General features: G+C 40.7%; 1 long non-coding RNA gene across 1 annotated transcript; it reads right to left on the bottom strand.

Moving 5' to 3' along the window:
- Positions 1 to 3,126: 3,126 nt before the first annotated feature.
- LOC126295414 (uncharacterized) lies at positions 3,127 to 19,691 on the bottom strand. Its single transcript, XR_007552487.1, has 3 exons — positions 19,529 to 19,691; positions 5,874 to 5,956; positions 3,127 to 3,639 (listed from the first exon to the last, which is right to left on the bottom strand). It is a non-coding gene; the product is annotated as an uncharacterized LOC126295414 (long non-coding RNA).
- Between the last annotated feature and the right edge of the window lie 1,428 nt (positions 19,692 to 21,119).

Raw genomic sequence — 21,119 nt, 5'->3', positions numbered from 1 at the left:
TCACTTCATGTCTGTGGCCACAAATTTTTTGTCATCAGACTACCAGTTTCAGTCTATAACGACATCTTCAGATGTGTTTTCTAAAAACATGTCCTAATATATGGGAGCCATAGTGGTATCGTCAAATACTATACACAAAATCAGCACCAGGCTTGTCAGCAACACTACTTTTCAGTGCTGCCGACAACGTGACTTGTCAACACTATTATTTATATACAGGGAGTCTCAAAATTATGTTGAATCTGGGACACCACTATTGAGAAAAGTAACAATTAAAACAATCACAGATAAGTTTGAAGTCTAAGGAACGGTGCACGATATGAAGAATGGACACAGCAGACGAAGTTTAACAGACAATGAGATTGTCGATGCAGTAATCTAGGCATACACGTGATCCCCAAAGAAATCTGTGAGGCAATGCTCTTGTGAGTTTTGGATCTGCAGAAGCAGCATTTGTAGAATTCTGCAGTCCCAGAACTTTCAGCCTTACATTCCAAGACTTCATGCTCTTAACAAGGATGATCCTGATAGGCAAAGCGTATTTTGTGAGTGGTTCATTAACAGATGTGAAGGAGAGCTACGTTTCCAAGATCGCAACATTTAAACTTGATGGAACGATTAGCAGCTATAATTGTGTGTACTGGGCCAGGGAGAATCCATACGTAACCAAACAAAGGCATGTTAATCTACCAGGAGTAACAGTCTGGCGTGGTCTATCTTGTAGAGGATTAATCGCGCCGTACTTTTTTGATAACACTGTCAGGGGCGACTTACTTGGAAATGATAACTCCTGGTCTTAGCATTGTGTTTGGAAATAAAGATTATAACTTTCAACAGGCTGGGGCACCACCTCACTTTCACCTGGATGTGAGGGCATTTCTCAATCTTACATTCCCTGCCAGACGGATATAGAGTATGGAGTATACCGCTCTATCTCCAGATTTAACTCCTCTAGACTTCTTTCTGTGGGGTACTCTCAAGAACACAGTTTACACAGAGACCACACAACCTGGAAGATCTTAGAGAGCAAATTGAGCAAGTGTGCGATGCTATTCTGTTGGAAGCAAACTTGTCCTGTCGCTCAGCCTTAAGTCGTCATCAATGGACGGACACCAGCTTGAACGTTTACCACCTCAAGTCAGACCATAATGCACTTAACACCACTAAAATTGTACTTTTAATCTCTTTTGTTAAAGAGATGTTCAGTTTCAAAGACTGTATACATTATTTTGGGACACCCTGTATATATCTGACAATGCTGGCAATAATTTTGTGAATAGCATTTGATGATGCCACTATGGCTCCTGTGTAATAGGACATGTTCGTATAGAACATATCTGATGATGGTCATTATAGAGCAACGGTGGAAGTCTGATGGAAAAAGAATTTGTGACCATAGACATGAAGTAAAGGAAATTATTTCACAAACTGTGCTCTTGCAGTACAAAATGTAACATTTACTAAGTACGAGGGTCAGTCAAAAAGTAATGCCTCCTATTTTTTTTCTACGTTTGTCAGGAAATTTAAATGCAATTACATAGGTTGAAAACCACAACATTGAGGATCATTTTGTCATTTTTCAATGTAATCTCCGCCCATCTCTACAGTTTTGGTCCATCTTTGAACAAGGGCATGTATCACAGCACGGTAAAAAATCACAGCTCTGCTTCCTAAGCCATTGACGCACGGATGTTTTGACGGCCTCATCTTCAAAATGAATCCCACGATGAGCTTTTAGTGGCCCGAACAGATGGAAGTCTGATGGTGCCAGGTCAGGGCTGTATGGGGGATGAGGCAAAACTTCCCATCCAATTTTGACAATCTCGTCAGAGGTGTGACGACTGGTGTGTGGTCTTGCATTGTCATGCAAAAGAAGAACATCTGCCATTGATTTTGTTGGGCGAACTCGCTGAAGACGTGCTTTAAGTTTGAGGGTTGTGACGTATTGAACAGAATTTATTGTGCATCCCTGCTCTAAAAAATCAACCAGAATCACACCCTATGTATCCCAGAAAACTGTTGCCATAACTTTCCCTGCCGATCGCACAGTTTTGAATTTTTTCTTCCTCGGCGAGCTTGTGTGACGCCACTCCATTGACTGCCTCTGATTCGGGTTCAAAAAAATGCACCCATGTTTCGTCCCCAGTCACAATTTTTTTCAGAAACTCATCTCCCTCCAAACGGAAGCGCTGCAAGTGTTGGGAGGCTATTGTTTTCCTTGCCTCTTTATTCTGATCGGTTAACATTCTTGGAACCCACCGTGCACAAACTTTTGAGTACCCCAATTGTTTAATAATCGTGATCACACTGCCTTTACTAAGAGAAATAATGCGACACACTTCATCTGCAGTCACCCGACGGTCACCACGAATGATGTCATCAACTTGCTGAATGTTGTGTGGAGTCACTGCACTCACCGGCCTGCCGCTCCGCTTTTCGTCAGTCAACGGTGTTTGCCCTTCAGCTTCCTTACAACGACGAACCCATCGTCTAACAGTGCTGACATCCACTGTCACAACACCATACACCTTCTTCAGTCTTTCATGAATGTGTATGGGTGTTTCACCTTCTGCATTCAAGAATTCAATCACACAACGCTGTCTCAAACGAACATCGATGTCGGCCATCTTACAAACTTCTGCTGTGCTGACACCTGTTGACACAGAACGTTACTACTGCAGTGGATTGCAGAAGGTTTGAGGAATGGCGCCAAATTCAAATTTTTCACTTAATTTTTTTAAGTAGAAAAAAAAATGGGAGGCATTACTTTTTGACCGACCCTCGTATATTTCATCAGAACTTTGTCACTGTCCTACTCGACAGTGAATGCTGCAGCTGAGGTCTCAAACTGGACAGAGCTCACACCAGCTGGACACTAGTTACCTCAGTGTGAGGGCACTGATAGGCTGAGCGGGAATGAGAGGTCTTCAGGATTGCATTCTGTACGTTGCTGCAGACTGCAGTGAGCTGTCACTAATACATGTTGTATCTATTCGTGTTGGCAACTCTCTTGTGGCTACATGATCATTGTGTCTGAAATTCCTGCACTCATTTAAATCATTATTGTAGTGTCTGCACAAATATCCTTCAGGGTCTATGTATTGTTTGGGTAATGACATTTCTCTGTTATGTTTTAATATTATGATAATTTATTTACATCAGTGCTTAGTACACCAGTCTACAATATTCAAGCTATTCCAGTACATATAAATATAGCATTTCAAAAAAGCATATTTATGAAAATTTGAGACATCCATGTCTCATGTAATTAAATAAGGACTATAATAGCAACAAAATCTTACAACTTTGACACAGTCACATTTTACACAACACAAAATTAAAGTGTGGCCTTACAGCTATCAGTAATTCACTCAGCACTACGTTTGTGAACACGGGTCTGCAGACTACAGCCATTGGAGCACCTAAATCAGGTTGCCGCTGTTTCAGTCGTCTCCCCTTACATTCGGGAAGTCAGTCTAAAATTCAGTTTTTTAACGGTGTATACTTCCGCCTCGACTTATTCAATTTGTTGTGTTTTGCTGGTTATACTTGTGGACTTTTAGGCACCACAGTACGACCAGCCCGTTAATCGGTGGCTTTTACTGGCCGGAATGTCCTCTGCAGTCAGGCCACAGGAATCTGAAAAATATCCTGCATTAAACATAACTTGTAATTTTCTACAATTCCTTGTCATTTTTGAGATTGTTTACTTGCTATTTTATTCTCTGAAAGTTAGCTGTGCATTCTAGAAATTGATAAATGCAAAACATATACGGAGGAGATGTAGAGTCAAAGATAGGCACAAAGAAAAGACATTTAAGCTTTGGGCCAGATCACCTTATGAAGTAGAAAACACACACACAAGCACAACTCACAAGTGCACGACCACTGTCTCTGGCCGCTGTGGCCGGAGCGCAGGTGCAACTGCACCTGATGGCACAGGTAATTTGGTGCAGTGGGGAGGGGGCGGGATAGCAAGGTAGGGGTGGAGGAAGGTGCATTGCTTCATATGGGAGGGTGAAGGGACATGGCAGGACTCCTGGCTGCAGTTGGGAGGCTAGGTAGTCAGGAGTGGTGGGGGGGGGGGGGGGGGGGAGGAGAGAAGTAGAGCAGGGGAAAAAAGACTAGTGGGGGCCTCAGGGAAATAGAAGACTGAGCAGTGTTGGAGTGGGTGCAGAGACTGGGACAGGTAAGTGGATGTCAGGGATTAGTGAAGAATTGGGGTTTATTAGTATCATAACATACATAATGTGGTCGAATTAAGTTGGGTGATGCTAAGAGAATTAGATAAGGAAATGGGACACTTAAAGCAGTAAAGGAGTTTTGCTATTTGGGGAGCAAAATAACTGTTGATGGTCGAAGAAGAGAAGATATAAAATGTACACTGGCAATGGCAAGGAAAGCATTTCTGAAGAAGAGAAATTTGTTAACATCGAGTATAGATTTCAGTGTCAGGAAGTCGTTTCTGAAAGTGTTTGTATGGAGTGTAGCCATGTATGGAAGTGAAACATGGACGATAAATAGTTTGGACGAGAAGAGAATAGAAGCTTTCGAAATGTGGTGCTACACAAGAATGCTGAAGATAAGATGGGTAGATCACATAACTAATGAGGAGGTATTGAATAGAAATGGGGAGAAGAGGAGTTTGTGGCACAACTTGACAAGAAGAAGGGACCGGTTGGTAGGACATGCTCTGAGCCATCAAGGGATCACAAATTTAGCATTGGAGGGCAGTGTGGATGGTAAAAATTGTAGAGGGAGACCAACAGATGAATACACTAAGCAGATTCAGAAGGATGTAGGTTGCAGTAAGTGCTGAGAGATGAAGCTTGCACAGGATAGGGTAGCATGGAGAGCTGCATCAAACCAGTCTCAGGACTGAAGACCACAACAATATACATAATCAAAAATCATTTGATTCAGGTACAGGAGACATCAAAAGTTTGGTACAAATTTACAAAAGGCAGAAATAATAATAACAATAACAATAACTATAAATTTAACACTAAATTACCCTAGCCCAAATTTTCTTATCCTCTAAAAATTATTCTATCAAATAGTACCATTTCTCCCCAGGAGTCCGATGTAGCCTTATTTTTAGAATCTCTGGCTTAACATTAAAAATATTTTTGCCCATTAATTTGTTATATATTGTCATCCCCATATACTATGGAGCCCATTCATATAATTTCAATTTGTGTGAGAAGCATAAAATTATTTTTATTTCCTGTGTTGTATGTGTGGTGAAAATGATTTTCCTCAAATAATTTTTTCTTCCTGTGAAGGAAGAATTTCCTAAATGTATCTGGAGGGTACAGTTAGGACTTGCAGTTGTCAAAATAATGGGTGACAAGATTCTGTTTTCTGTGCGGTACACATGTATCTGATAATTTTTTTCTGAAGTTTCAGTATACGAGATACTCTACTTGAACTTCTCCAGAAAATTGTACCATACCTAATGACAGATTCAAAATAACTATAGTATGCTATTTTTGTGCATTCATGTTGGTAGAATTTGCAATTATTTGCATTGCAAATGCAAAACTGCTTAGTTTATTTGATAAGGAGTCAATATGTGTGTTCCAGTTTCAAGTTCTTATCCATATTTAGTCGTAGGAATTTGAGAGTGTCAACTTCTTCCATAAGTTGATTATTGCATTGTATTTTAAGCTCTGCACATTTTGAGTGTTTGGTTTGGAAATATACCATATGGAGTTTCGCAATGTTCAGTTTCAGCACATTTCACTGGAGCCAGTTTTCTAGGGTATCCAGTGTACTCACAATGAAGCTTGGAATTTTTTCTGCATCACCACCTTCAATTGAGGCTAGAGAGGCTATGGGAACATGGGGTGTGTTGCAGGGAGAGTTCTCACCTGCAGAGTTGAGAAAAGTGCGAGAGTGGGTGGCGGAGCACAACTTCTTGCTGTTGGGCCCCAGCACTGGTCAGACGATAACCCTGAAAACACACACAAAAAATCTTGTGATTATTTCCTAACTAACAATATAAAGCCCGTTTAGTGGATAATGACTGTTTATAATCGATCTCAAAACATTGGAACATACAATTAACAACTTCGATATATCTTCAGGGATAAATCAACTTCAAGTCTGAACTAACAACCATTTTACATTGAATACCCAATATGTACTTGAATTGTTGAGAAATCCATGGCAGGCTCCAGGAGGGTCTCCACACTGTGCTACACGGCATGATTGGTCAATTTTTTATTGCCCAAAAACAAAACGTTTACAGGGATGTAAAGCTTGTATAAGTAACATCAATAAATGTACAAACAACAAGGACAATAAATACATAAATCATTAATCTATGTTTTAAATTATGCTCACAGAAATTTCCATATTATAAAAACAATTCTGAATAATAAAGTTCCTACAGATATCAAATTTTTTCAGTTCCAGTCTCTTAACTGAATCTGGTTGTTTGTTATATAGCTTTACAGATGTGTGTTTGAAGCTGTTTAGAGTTTTGGTATATGAGCAGTAGTCTTTTCTTACATCATTACAGTGTCGTGTGCTATAACTATGAGGGCTGTCCACAAAGTACATTACGTTTTAGAATTAAAAATAAATAAAGTATTGGAATTTTTTTATTATATACAGATGAAAGCCACACTTAAATACTACTTTTCTACATAGTTGCCATTTAATTTAAGGCACTTATTGTAGCGGTGGATGAGCTTGGAAATTCCTTCGTCGTAAAATTCGGGCGCCTGCGCCTTCAACCACGTGATTACCTTTTCTTGAAGCTGTGCGTCGTCATCAAAACGCTGCACAGCCAACCACTTCCTCATTGCTGGGAATAAGTGGAAGTCGCTCGGTGCCAGGTCGGGACCGTACGGCGGATGAGGAAACAACTCCCACTTAACAGATTCGAGAACTTCACGAGTGGCATTTGCCGTGTGGGCCCGGGCGTTGTCGTAAAGCGGCAAGATCTTTGAGTCCAACTTTCCCCCGCGCTTGTTTTCTATTGCTCTTCTGAGGTTGTGCAGAGTTTGGCAATACCTTTGTGAGAGTATTGTGGCGCCTCTTTCCAGGAAATCCACAACAATCACACCTTTTCTGTCCCAAAAGAGGTAACCACGTGGTTGAAAGCGCAGGCGGCCGAATTTTACGACGAAGGAATATCCAAGCTCTTGCATCGCTATGATAAGTGCATTAATTTAAATGGCAACTATGTAGAAAAGTAGTATTTAAGTGTGGCTTTCATCTGTATATAATAAAATTTCCAATACTTTATTTTTAATTCCAAAACATAATGTACTTTGTGGATAGCCCTCGTACGTACACCAGAATTCAGATCAAAACTAGACAAGATCTTTTTAATATACAAGAGACATTTAAATATGTATATACATGGCAAGGTCATAATACTAAGTTTAATAAATAATTATTTACAGTCAGTCCTAGGTGGTCCTTTATATGTCAGTCTCACTGTACAGACATCAGCATTTTGTAAGGAGACCTTGTCATATCATCACATGGTGGCCAAGAAGTAACTCAAATGTAAAAGTTAACACCAAATGAAAACAGCATCACAATAATATCTTAACTACCAAACACCAATAATATGTTAGCGAAACAGTCTGAAATATCTGCACTTGGTCAACTGCATAAAACCATGCTCGTATTTTTTAAACACAAAGCTGGTGTTGATGGGTGAAACACAATGGCTAACCAAAGTTGAAGCCAGGAGAGTTACAGGAATGTAGGACATATTGTAATCAGAAAAGCCAGAGTTGGTAGGAAGGATACAGAGATGCAGGCTGTAAAGCAGTAATTTAAGTGAAGCACATCATGTTGGGCAGCACATTCAGCTGTTTCTCAGCCACAGTCTGTGGCCATTCGTGCATACAGGCATCTCGTCGATTGTCACACCCACCTAGATTGCAGTACAGGGGTTGCAGCTTAGTTTGTAGATCATATGATGGCAGTCACATTTAGCTGTGCCTCTGATGGGATACGTGATGTTTGTGACTGGACTGCAGTAGCTGGTGGTAGGAGGATGCACAGAACAGGTCTCACACGTAGGTCTGTTACACTTATGTGAACCTCGAGACAAGGCTCTGTCAGATTAAGGAGAGACGAGATTATTGTGTAGGTTCAATGGGTGGCAGGATATCACTGTGCAAGTGGTGGTAGGATATTCCTCACTTTAGGGACAATGAGAGGTAGTTGAAGCACTGGCAGAGAAAGTGATTCAATTGCTCCAGCCCTGGGTGGTGCTGAGTCACAAGGTGAGTGCTCTTTTGTGGCCGTACAGTGGCTATGTGGGAGGTGGTAGGTGACTGGAGACACATAGCACCACACATCTGTTTCTGTACAAGGCTGGGACGATTCTTCGTATCAACACCAGCTTTTCTGAATTGCACAGATGGGAACTCCCCCTGGAACATATCCTCTGTTCCCGCAACTCCCTTGACCTCAACCTTCACCAGTCCCTGTCTTCCTACTTATCCCCTTCCCTTCTCTCACTCCAACACTACACAGGCTTCTATTCTGCCAACAGTCAGGTGCAGTTGGAGTCGCAGACTGGCTACAGTAGCCAGAGACAGTTGTCACACCTATGTGTGCGAGTTGTCTGCCTGTGACGCAATGTCTCCTCTGTATGGTGCGTAGGAATCTATTTTTCATAATATAGTTGTTAGTCCATTCTAGACTTTCCACTCTTTAAAAATATATATGGTTCTACGCTAAATTGTTTTGTGGGACGAGGGAAGGAGGCATCTATTAGGTGACTTCAACGTCATACTACAAACTGATGCTTTGAAATAGTGCTTTGCATGAGAAACAGTAGTGGACAGTTTTAGACCTTAAAAATACAACTGTTAAAATATATTTTGTAGAGAAAAAAGGTTGTGGTTACTGTAAGTGAGGATCAGATGTCCCTCCTGATATACAAGTCACTCATTTTTTCTGTCAACTTGTCCCATTTATCTCGAAAACTATAACTCCAAAATTGATAAAACTTGCTGGTTTTATGTACTAGACAACAAAGTTTCATTATTGTCTAAATCAGCTATTCGTAGCAGGTGTGCACTGGATTCCAATGTGTAAATCAGTTGGCAATGACGTCACCAGGGGGTAGGCAACACCAGTGGACGGTCCATTGTGGCAAATGTGAGATGAACACAAAACATTGAAGTCAGAATCAATCTTGAGCAAAGATGGCTCAATCTGTGGCTGCAAATCACAACTGTGGACAAACGGTAGCCCAGAGATTGCAACAAATCTGGTGCGTAAATTATGTCAGACTCGCCTGTTTGTTCAGCATTCAAGCATTTGGTTTAAAGCTAAACTTCACAGAATTCACACATGAAAGTCAGCGAACTGCACATTCTGACCAATTATATACATTTGATAATACAAGGAAATTCTGCACTTATCCATGGTCTTCTGAACAATCTGGATTGTTTTTGAAACTACAAAAAATAAATGAACCAGACATTAGGAAAAGTGCACCAATCATACTTCAGTAAAGGAAATATAAACTTATTCATTTGTATATTTGAAGTGAACTGGCCACTGGATCATTTTATTACAAATTCTAAAAATCCCGAGACATTTCTTGAAACTTTTGGAAGGGTGATAAACAAATGAAATGCCACATACAAAATTCACTCTGAACAGTATGGTCAGTCAGCAAAACTTAACTTTACATCATAGCTGGCAGTCCACAAATCTCCAAAATTAAGTTAGGTGACAAATCCTTATATCAGATGGCTTCAATGAGCTTTTTAAAAATAGTTTTTATAAATATATCAAAATTAAATGTGGATGTAAGTGGTTACTTAGATAATGTCCATAACTTCAGTTTCAATCAGGGTAGTACAGGAGTTCTAATGAAATTTGAAAGCATTACAGCTAAATATTTATAAACTAATATTATCATTAGAAAATAAAAACTCTTCTTGATGAAATGATAATACCCACTAAAATAATTAACACAGTTTCTAGTACAATGTCAGACCCCTATACCAATTAATGGATCAGTCTTTCGAAGAAATAATTTCCCAGATGCTCCAAAGTATGCAGTAGCAAAGCTGTTATTCAACAAAGGGTCGAATGTAGCTGTAGGAAACTACTGAAAATCCAGGATGGAATGTAACAATACCAGAGAAAGAAAGTTGCTACTCACCATATAGCAGAGATACTGAGTCACAATAGGCACAATAAAAAGATTCACACAATTACAGCTTTCTGCCATTAAGGCCTTTGTCAGCAGCACGCACGCGTGCACACACACACACACACACACACACACACACACAATGTCTGCAGTCTCAGAGCTGAAACTACACTGGCAGCTCAGACTGCAGGCATGTGTGCAAGCTGTGCACACCACTGGATTCATGTTTGGGAGGATAATTGTCAAATCTGTGTCTGGTCATTCAGGGTTAGGTTTTCCACAATTTCCCTAAATCACTCCAGGCAAATGCCAGAACAGTTACTTTGAAAGGACACAACAAATTTCCTTCCCCAATCTTTCAACAGCCCAAAATTGAGCTCAGTCTCTAATGACCTCGATGCCTTAAGGCTGTAATCGGAAAGGAAGCGTCCTATCCCGCCCGTCTGCTTTGACCCATGATGCCACAAATATGGTGGAAATGACCATAAACCACGATTCCAATATGATGCATATAAAGTCGTTACATACAAATTATGAGGACAAAAATACATCGAAAAACAAACACACACACTTTCCACAAAAAGCCTAATGACACTAACGGGACAAGCATGGGAAGTGGGGTGTTTTTGGGTGGGGGGGCAAACTAAATACAAACAAATTTAGACACCCACCTCCATACAAAACCACACAAAATGACGAGAAAAGCCGACATCACAAAACTCCCCAAATACCACTAAACACAATATCATCTGGAATCGGACACTTCCCTTGACCTATATAGCTCAACAGCAGATCCCGATCCCATAAATTAGGATGAAACACTCCCCTTGGTCTATATAGCTCAAAAACATCTCCCGATACAAATAGCTACATACACAGCCACACATTGGGACTGAACACTTCCCTTGACCTGTGCACTGTTAATTTTATCCGTAATATCCATTCCTGAACGAAAACAACAACTGATTAATTTTACTAAAATTACCACACAACATACAGCGAACAACACTAAATTAACCTTCACACAAATTCATTAACTCACTGAAATGAATTCCACCACCAACACAGCTGACAGTCTAACAATTCTGGATAACGAGCAAAAGCAAACTGAGCCCATTGCACCAGACAAACGAAAACCCTGAACATACCACCAGAGAGCACAACAAATCACAACAAGACGATGTGTACAAACATGCTCCGCGTCGTCATGACGTCACACACGACAACACCCTTACATCACAGGCCAAAGCCGACATGTGGGATCGGACACTTTGTCGACCCCTGTAATCTTCCTCGGCTTCTGTAGTTGTGGGGCAGGGTTGGGGTACTAGTATCCTTGTCTAGGGCTGAGGATTGGGCTATGTAAGTTAATCCCAGTTTTGGATACCATGAACTTATGATGCGTTTTGTATGATTGTCTTTTTTGCAGTTTCTATTTTTTGTAGTGTTGGATCTTGAACTGTGTTGTATTTACCATTGAATTTTAAGTTGGCCTCCTCCACCACATGCAAAAATGTTTCCATGATTGTTCTGCTTATTTCATTGGGTTTATTCACTGAATTGGTTCACATGTTATTTGTACTTTTGCAGGCGTTAGGATCAATGTTTTGGTGACCACGTTGGATACACTCAAAATACAGGTTTTCAGCAAGGTGAGGTCCTTCAGCAAAGTAGATGAGTGGTATCCCAGTCTCCAGTAAGCCCAAGAAAATTACATCCCAACCTTGTGCAAAAATGTTATTCAGTAACTGTAATTTTAAATACAGCTTTCTTTGCTGGCTAATGTAACTAACTTGTACCGACAGCTGTAAATTAAGATTAATTGTAGTTTTCTTTCACGCAGCGTATGTGCCTCCATTAGAGCCTATAATAAACAATGGAAAATCCAGGATGGAATAATAAACCTGGCCTCGGCAGCCAGAGATTGTGGTCTTGTGTGTGTAATTCTCATGAATGCCTTTTCAGCTGAATGCTTACGTGTGACAGTCTTTTCATAATGCCTATCTGGGACTCAACGTCTCTGCTATAATGACCTATATTACTTACACTGATGAGTCCATTACACAGTAAATCGATGGTGTCTATATGTAGTGTGGATAATGAGATAACTTCCGATTCTGCTGTCTAGTTCTTCAGGAACCTTAATGGCACTGCCTGCCCAGTCACATGGGATGTAGCTAGGCTGTAAATTTTCCAACTGTTTTCCACCATAATAATGTGGTGCAATGGGTGGACTAAATAAATCCCATAGCAACCCTCCACGTGTTTATCAAACAACATATACAGGGTGAATCACCTAAAAGTTGCACCACAGATATTGTGGGAATGCATAAGTGGATGACGTGCAATTTTCAGAGAATGGATTGGTAGTCAGGGGCTCATACCTTTAGCCAATAAACAGATTGTAAAACACTTAGAAAGTATTTTTTGTGCAGACATACACTGTATTGAACAGAACAATGCATGTTGACATTCACAAACTAAAAGCTTGTCAGCGGTGTTTGCTGCAGGATTCTAGTTCGAGTCATCTACGAGCTATTGCACTCTGATAAGTTCTCACACTGATAATTGATTGTGCCCTTCAACCTGCGTAGCTCCTAGGTACGATGTTATATTTGCATACAGTGTGCACGCATGTTCCTTGAGGGCATTGCGACTTGCTAGTCAGAGCGTGACCGTACAAGCAGAAGGTGGAGACTGAATTTTGGGATTTTCCAGTGCAGAAAAAACCAACACGCTCATGCTGTAAAGAGAGTGTAGGAAGAAGGCAGTTCCTTCTTGTACAGCATATGTTGTTGTTGTTGTTGTTTTTGTGGTCTTCAGTCCTGAGACTGGCTTGATGCAGCTCTCCATGCTACTCTATCCTGTGCAAGTTTCTTCACCTCCCAGTACCTACTGCAACCTACATCCTTCTGAATCTGCTTAGTGTATTCATCTCTCGGTCTCCCTCTACGATTTTTACCCTCTACACTGCCCTCCAATACTAAATTGGTGATCCCTTGATGCCTCAGAACATGTCCTACCAACCGATCCCTTCTTCTGGTCAAGTAGTGCCACAAACTTCTCTTCTCTCCAATCCTATTCAATACTTCCTCATTAGTTATGTGATCTACCCATCTAATCTTCAGCACTTCTGTAGCACCACATTTCGAAAGCTTCTATTTTCTTCTTGTCCAAACTATTTATCGTCCATGTTTCACTTCCATACATGGCTACACTCCATACAAATACTTTCAGAAATGACTTCCTGACAAATCTATACTCGATGTTAACAAATTTCTCTTCTTCAGAAACGCTTTCCTTGTCATTGCCAGTCTACATTTTATATCCTCTCTACTTCGACCATCATCAGTTATTTTGCTCCACAAACAGCAAAACTCCTTTACTACTTTAAGCATCTCTTTACCTAATCTAATTCCCTCAGCAGCATCACCTGACGTAATTCAACTACATTCCATTATCCTCATTTTGCTTTTGTTTATGTTCATCTTATACCCTCCTTTCATGACACTGTCCATTCTGTTCAACTGCTCTTCCAAGTCCTTTGCGGTCTCTGACAGAATTACGATGTCATCAGCGAACCTCAAAGTTTTTATTTCTTTTCCATGGATTTTAATACCTACTCCAAATTTTTCTTTTGCTTCCCTTACTGCTTGCTCAATATACAGATTGAATAACATTGGGGAGAGACTACAACCCTGTCTCACTCCCTTCCCAACCACTGCTTCTCTATCATGTCCCTCAACTCTTATAACTGCCATCTGGTTTCTGTACAAATTGTAAATAGCCATTCGCTCCCTATATTTTACCCCTGCCACCTTCAGAATTTGAAAAAGATTATTCCAGTCAACATTGTCAAAAGCTTTCTCTAAGTCTACAAATGCTAGAAATGTAGGTTTGGCCTTCCTTAATCTAGCTTCTAAGATAAGTCGTAGGGTCAGTATTGCCTCACGTGTTCCAACACTTCTACGGATTCCAAACTGATCTTCCCCAAGGTCGGCTTCTACTAGTTTTCCCATTTGTCTGTAAAGAACTCGTGTTAGTATTTTGCAGCTATGGCTTATTAAACTGATAGTTCGGTAATTTTCACATCTGTCAGCACCTGCTTTCTTTGGGATTGGAATTATTATATTCTTCTTGAAGTCTGAGGGTATTTCGCCTGTCTCATACATCTTGCTCACCAGCTGGTAGAGTTTTGTCATGACTGGCTCTCCCAAGGCCGTCAGTACTTCTAATGGAATGTTGTCTACTCCGGGGGCCTTGTTTCAACTCAGGTCTTTCAGTGCTCTGTCTAACTCTTCACGCAGTATCGTATCTCCCATTTTGTCTTCATCTACAGCCTCTTCCTTTTCCATAATATTGTCCTCGAGTACATCACCCTTGTATAGACCCTCTATATACTCCTTCCATCTTTCTGCTTTCCCTTCTTTGCTTAGAATTGGGTTTCCATCGGAGCTCTTGATGTTCATACAAGTGGTTCTCTTATCTCCAAAGGTCTCTGATTTTCCTGTAGGCAGTATCTATCTTACCCCTAGTGAGATAAGCCTCTACATCCTTACATTTGTCCTCTAGCCATCACTGCTTAGCCATTTTGGACTTCCTGTCAATTTCATTTTTGAGACGTCTGTATTCCTTTTTGCCTGCTTCATTTACTACATTTTTATATTTTCTCCTTTCATCAATTAAATTCAATATTTCTCCTGTTACCCAAGGATTTCTACTAGCCCTCGTCTTTTTACCTACTTGATCCTCTGCTGCCTTCACTACTTCATCCCTCAAAGCTACCCATTCTTCTTCTACTGTATTTCTTTCCCCTATTCCTGTCAATTGCTCCCTTATACTCTCCCTGAAAATCTGTACAACCTCTGGTTCTTTCAGTTTATCCATGTCCCATATCCTTAAATTCCCACCTTTTTGCAGTTTCTTCAGTTTTAACCTACAGGTCATAACCAATAGATTGTGGTCAGAGTCCACATCTGCCCCTGGAAATGTCTTACAATTTAAAACCTGGTTCCTAAATCTCTGTCTTACCATTATATAATCTATCTGATACCTTTTAGTATCTCCAGGCTTCTTCCATGTATACAGCCTTCTTTTATGATTCTTGAACCAAGTGTTACCTATGATTAAGTTGTGCTCTGTGCAAAATTCTACCAGGTGTCTTCCTCTTTCATTTCTTTGCCCCAGTCCATATTCACCTACTATGTTTCCTTCTCTCCCTTTAACTACTCTCGAATTCCAGTCACCCATGACTTAAATTTTCATCTCCCTTCACTATCTGAATAATTTCTTTTATTCCATCATACATTTCTTCAATTTCTCCCTCATCTGCAGAGCTAGTTGGTATATAAAGTTGTACTACTGTATTAGGTGTGGGCTTCGTATCTATCTTGGCCACAATAATGCGTTCACTACGCAGTTTGTAGTAGCTTACCCACATCCTATTTTCCTATTCATTATGAAACCTACTCCTGCATTACCCCCATTTGATTTTGTGTTTATAACCCTGTAGTCACCTGACCAGAAGTCTTGCTCCTCCTGCCACCGAATTTCACTAATTCCCACTATAACTTTAACCTATCCATTTCCCTTTTTAAATTTTTTAACCTACCTGCCCAATTAAGGGATCTGACATTCCACGCTTCCTATGCATTCTCCATTGACGTAGGTCCCATCTTTATCACATCCCCTCCAATTGCTGCCTGGAATCTTATTAACCCCTGTAATGGGCTCTAAGACAGGGTCCTCCAAGTGTATCATATATCTTATTTATTGACGACACCACATTTATCAATCGTGGCCAGGTAAACTGTAGGAACATGCTCTATTGGTCTGCTGACAATCGCTGTACACTTCGTCGGGTAGAAAGTGCCTGTGAAGTGTAAACCTGTGGTGTGATAGAATGAACCATAAGCTCATAGGCCTGTTTTTCATAGATGGAACACTGGATGCACACAAGTATTGCAGAAGCCTAACATGATATTTATGTCTGAAGGTACATTGTTTCATAATTTGGAATAACAAAAGCAGTGCAATACCGTATTTATCCGCCAACACTGGACAAGCGACTTAAGTGAAATGTCTCCCCTATACGGGAATATACATAACGGATGTACGAGTACAAGTTGTAGACACACAGTTGATGACATATGGAAGTTTGGGTCTGGCCGTGAGTTATGCTTGGATAGCCAAACAGAAAAGCATCGTGATAAGCAGAAAATCCAGGTTCGAGTACAGGTAGGGCACAAATTTTCATTGTCGACATTCCATTATACAGCTGATGATTCTCCATATTAACAACTATGAAAACCTTTAATGTAAGGCAGTTTGGGGCTGTAATCAGGTGATTTGCTGGGTATCATGGAATGCTACATCAAACAAACTACAATAACTGAATGGATTTATTTTTCACCTTCCATAAGGGGAGCTCTCAGTATTTCACATTCTTATTGTGATCATCCCTTTGCAATTTTTTAAAAGCTCATTGCCACTGCAAAAGAACTAAACCTAGGGGGAAACCAGGACAAACATAAGTTATGAACCCTCATTTTCTCATGATCCTTCTAAGCCTAGAATTGTTGTAGCAGTTGGCATTTGAAAGGAAACATAAGACGTGTTCTATCAGACGAGTAAACACTAACCTTACCATGTTCGTCAGTTGTTGAGGAAATGATGGCACTCCTTTGCATGCTTAAAGGGAAGTATGGTACGTATTAGAGAGCAGGATTGGCAGTGGTGCCTACAAACATGCTTGGATGGAGAATGGCACTATTTGTTAACTGGGCCAGAGTTACTGTTGTAAAGAATATTAACTCACAGAGGCCAGCATTATTAATTTATTCTGCATGCATAATGCACATACCAAGTTAATTGATCCAGATAACATTATTAAGACAATGTTACTGTCATGGAACCTCATCTCATACCACTGACACTTCACAACCCTTCAATGTTTTGTTGCTATAAGTGGCAGCCTGTGTAATGCTTGTCCACAGGCACAAACACACCAAATCAAAAATAGCATACACAGATTATAGACTGGTTAGGACCAATTCCCCCAAAATATTTTCAGTTCAGCGTCCGATTCCAGCCATCTGCTTTGACCCAAGACTTAAGGGTGTTGTGGTGGGTGATGTCATTATGGCACAGAGTGAGTTGGTTGTGTTTGTAGATGTCGTCGTCTTTTGTTATATGGCGTGTGTGTGTGTGTGTGTGTGTGTGTGTGTGTGTGTGTGTGTGTGTGTGTTGGGAGGGGGGGGGGATGGCCGGCCGAAATTTGTTAGTGGTAACTAATTTTTTTGTCTATTTTTCTCGAGTTGTAATGTTTTGTGTATTTAATGTGTTAATTTAAATAGGGATGTTTGAGTTTTGTTTTTGTAGTTTTTTCGTATCAGTAGTTCTAAATGACCTATATAGGTGAAGGGAAATGACCGATTCCAATTTTCGTATGTAGGTAGGTAGGTACAGGTGTTTTGGTACCGTCAGCTGTGGTCAAGGGAAATGCCTGATCCCAATTTCCGTAGTTTTTGCTGTTGGCGTTGGAGTTTTGGTATCGTCAGCTGCCGTTGACCTGTATAGGTCAAGGGATGTGTCTGATTACCGTAAATGGCGACGTCATGGTTCAAAGCAGACGGGTGGATCTGACACTTCCGTATTCCAATTCCCCGCAGTTGTTCCAACAGTTTGTATTCTTTGGAAGGAGGTGTTATCTTATTTATACGTATTTTCATGTTTGTTGACGTGTTTATGTAGTGATATCATAGGTGCACGGGCGTACCCAGCCAGGGGCAGATGGGGGGGGGGGGGGGGGGGCGGGGGCGGCGCAGCTGCCTCCCACCCCTAGAAGATATTCGCAGTTTTTTACTAGTTTACTGTTTTATTCAATAAGAAATGCTGCACGTTTTCTCGGATTGTACAAGTGCATTTTTGTATTTAAAATATTTATTAAAAGCAGTTTTTCACTGGTTTACTGTTTTATTTAATAAGAAGTGCTGTTATGTTGCCTCGAGTACTTGTTTCCCGAGACTTGTATGACCCCCCCCCCCCCCCCTAGCTCAGATCCTGGGTACGCCCTTCCATAGGTGCCATATTGGAGACTCTCCGTGTAGCCATTTCCGCCATATTGGTGACGTCATGGGTATATGCAGACGGATCGATACGGACCCTTCCGTATTCCCTTTCTATATGGAACTTTCATTCTATATTAGAATATTTAAAAATTATGGCGAATAAAACAAGCAGTAGGCCTTAAAATAAAAAAGGCGTGCTGTAAAACAGTGGGCCAGTTACCCCATGCCTCCTTACCCTTATGTTCATACATTTAATATTGGTATTATGAACAGCCATTTGGCACCCCTCCGAATTAAAGACGCAAAAATTTATTTTACAGGCGTCCACTGCGTCCTATGAGCTTGCAAATTACACACTTTGCTTACGGATTCGTTTCTCTGTCATTCTTTGGTACTGTAGTCGGGTGAATATTACGAAGCTAGCGAAAATACTGGCATGGGGTAATTTATTGGCGGCAGATTTAAGCTCCAATTTACAGCATGCAATGTCTCTTCCTCACCCCAAACTAATCTTTTCTTCCTTAGCGCAAAGCATTCACTTCTTTCTGTTCTAATGTAAGATATTCTACTGTACTCGTGCCGAACAGACATTTAATTTAGGGGACTGTCAAAAATTAGCATCAGAACCGCCGAAGAACATTTTTACAAAGTCAGATTTTTGTCCACTTCTACTAGAAATCTTGAGTTTTGACAGTTAATCACTCCATACCTCAAAATTTAAACACTACTACTTGCGTTTCTCGCTGGCTAACACACAGCATTATTTTCGTTTTAATTTTACAGATTTCGCTTGCGTTCTGACAGCAAATAAACCGCAAAGGGAGACCAAATGATCGCAGGTTTGAAAGACCCTTGAGAGTGCATCGCACAGACGCTGGAAAAACCTCAACAAGCAGATATTTACAAAGATACACGCAAACTATTCCGCAAAAACCTTCGTTTCAAAAACTAGCTTTAAGTAAGTAATCGAGTAAATATATCCCAAGCCCCTACTATCTCTTCTATAATGGCCGCAAGGACAAGATTACTTACAACGCTCAAAGAGGCATTTATGCAATCGTTCTTTCCAGGCTCGTACGTAATCATACAAGAAGCAACCCTAAAAATGCGTTGTACACATCAGCCAAGAATTTCAGGGTGGTTTGGAGACTACGGACGTCGATAAAAACGAACGTGACCCTTGATCCCAAGTTACATCACAGATTATTCACCTAAATCTCTTCGATTTGCAAAACCATGCGCTAAATATCATTATTAGCACCGTTATACAATTCTTTGGCGTGCTGTTTCTTTACTACATTTAAATTCCTACCTTGAAACGTCTTTGATGCGCAACGACGCAGCCTCAACCGACGCTCGACATGCACTGTGAAGGATGACCCCCCAATCAATACGCACCTTTCTGCGGTGCAGGGACTCGCTGCGCACAAAATCTGATGCTGATTGGGTGAAATTCGTGACGTCATGAGGACCGCATCGGGGAGCCAACGCCATCTGGTGACGTCATTCCGTACCGTGTATTGACGCCTCTCGCGGTCTTCGTTCCGCTTGAGTTTCTATGTTGTAGTTCGTGAACGAACTAATTCATATTAACTAATCTCGGAAAGGAACTGTTCTAATCGATCTTTCTTTTAGTAAACTATAGTTCTTTTGTTCGTTTAACCCATCGCTTCCCTTATATACTGGGACCTGCAGTGCGCATGCGCGATTCTCCCCTCGCTTGGTATTGAGCGCACTCCGCTAGTCCTCCCCCCCCCCCCCCCCCCCCTAAAAATCGTCATGACTACGAACTACGTCGGATCGGAAGACGGAAATCGTTCCATTAGTTCACTTAGTTTTGTTCATCTCCGGTTCCAGTCTTCTAGGCCCCACACCCGCATTCAAATTCGTCTCTGCTACATCTAAAACGGGAATGCTTTTCTTGCAATGTTTTAGCAGAAAAAAAATCATTTTAGGCAATAAAAGTGGTCTTACTTATTGGTAGTTTCAGATAAAAAGTGAACCATCCATCCCTTCCTGGACTCTGGACCCATGCGTTCGAACTAAAAAGCAGTGAACTGCGTTGCATGGGAACCCCGAAACTGTTCCGTTTGTTCACTTAACAAGGGGAGGCCATGACTTTGGGATCACAGATTTACTTCAAACTTTGTGCACCTTCAGCAGGCCATTAAAACAACACTATGTGGCAAGTAGCAATGTGTACTACTCTAGAAATTGCAAGAGAAGTTTTACGCGTCTATTATGTACCTTATGTATCTGTACGTAGATACCAGACAGTTTATGATAAAAAAAAAAAACCGTTACGGTAGCTCAGCGTGTTCGGTCAGAGACCTGGGCTCCCCTCTGTAATGACATATCTGAGCGAAATGGTCAACAACGAACTTCAACGGATGTCATGTGATGTCCGCTTTGACAAAACACAAAGAATAAGAACAAACAAAATGAAAAAAAAGTGATTAACGATTGAGCAACGTAAGACGAATGTGTTTGAGGCGACGGGTCGATGGCCGCTCAAACTGATTTTTTCCCCCATCACTGTTCATGTTATTTCATATATATAACATTTCTGAGATAATACACTGAAAAAATTTGTAGATGGATGAAGCTTCAATTAATGTTTTCCATGTCAGTATAACAAATAAAAGCCGGCATCGTGTGATGACGTGAGCACATCCGACGAGTAATAAATAGTACATTTCTCTTGTGGTCGAGCACACTGCGACTTCCTACATTAATGTTTGTGAATAACGCCATTCGCGTCATTATTTATCGAGATTTGATTTGGGCTTTGGAAGCCTGTCCCTCGTCTCTGGAAATTTAATTACAAATAGAAAATAGTCAAATAAAATGTGAAATTCATTACAACTTCATTAAAACGCACGTGGGTATTTTCATTATATTAC

The sequence above is a fragment of the Schistocerca gregaria genome, chromosome 11 (assembly GCF_023897955.1).
Source record: "Schistocerca gregaria isolate iqSchGreg1 chromosome 11, iqSchGreg1.2, whole genome shotgun sequence".
NCBI classification, from domain to species: domain Eukaryota; kingdom Metazoa; phylum Arthropoda; class Insecta; order Orthoptera; family Acrididae; genus Schistocerca; species Schistocerca gregaria.
The sequence above is the reverse complement of the archived record's forward strand: the minus strand, read 5'-3'. Positions and strand labels throughout refer to the sequence as shown.